Genomic DNA, 1,167 nt, shown 5'->3' on the forward strand with positions numbered 1-1,167 from the left:
AGCTGGTGCCGAGCGCCTGCAGGCACCTGTCTGCGCTCTCGTCACCGCGCAGCAGGCGCACGGAGGCCACCTGCTCTCCACTCCCGGGTGTTTTGCGCAACATCCTGGGGGCGTTTTTCTCCCCGGTGGATCGCACGGGTCAAGACATTGAAGGAAGCTCGAGCATTCTTACAGTAGTTTTGATAATGAAGGGGGAAAAAGCAGAGGGGGCTAAAGGGCGCTTGCTGTCCAGGTTGCGGGCGGGACGGCGCTGCCCTTCAAAGTGCGACTCTCGCCCCCGCCGCTGGTACGCCTACTATCACAGTAACATTGTATGGGGAAGAAAATCCAGCTTCCAGCAGGCCTGGCTCACCGAGTAATCCAGGGGCGTTGGGAATTCTTCCCTGGGGAGATGTTTGTGAAGCTTTGCGTCTCTGCTCAGGCTTTGACTTTAACCTTTATAAAGCACTTTGTGCCAGGCGCTCTTCTAAGCACTCTGTAAATGTCAGCTCTTTTAGTTCCCTTTATCAAACTTATACAGTAGGATTCTCTGGTGTGTTTGGGTGAATGTGGGGGAGGGGATGCAGACTATCGTGTAGGAGCTAATATTTTTAGTCTTCTTTTCCATGGCCGGGCACTATTTTCCCCACATCCGAGGGGCTGCTCTACAATATTCAGAGTGATATCCTTTCAGGGCTTCTGTTTTCCTATGGCCTGACTGACACTCATCACCGTTCAGGATTCTAGAAGCGCGGCAGCAATCCGTAGTAGCTTGGTCTTAGTCTTACTCTTTAAGACTTGGCCCAGAAGGTACTTCTTGGCGGAAACCTTGACTGGTTCTTTACTCTTCCTTCCCAGCAAGTCCAGGGGCCCCTCCGTGTACTCCTGTTGCTGACCTATCACTGCAAGGCAATGATTTGTTTAATTATCTGTTTCTACTCCTCCCCATCCGGCTCTTGAGAACAGCATCTGCCTTCATGCCTGGCATATGCTAAATAAATATTAAATGACTGTCTGAAAAGTATTTTTTCAAATGTAATTATATTTGATTAGGTAATATATTTACATTATTTAAAAAGCAAAGGTTCCCCAAAAACCAGTGAACTGTCTCCACACCTCTGCCCCAAGATACATCCTGGAGGAAAACCAGTGTTATCAGTTTCTTCTGCCCTTTCTGGACGAATTCCA

Source organism: Pteropus alecto, unplaced genomic scaffold, assembly GCF_000325575.1.
Source record: "Pteropus alecto unplaced genomic scaffold, ASM32557v1 scaffold10, whole genome shotgun sequence".
In the NCBI taxonomy this organism is placed as follows: domain Eukaryota; kingdom Metazoa; phylum Chordata; class Mammalia; order Chiroptera; family Pteropodidae; genus Pteropus; species Pteropus alecto.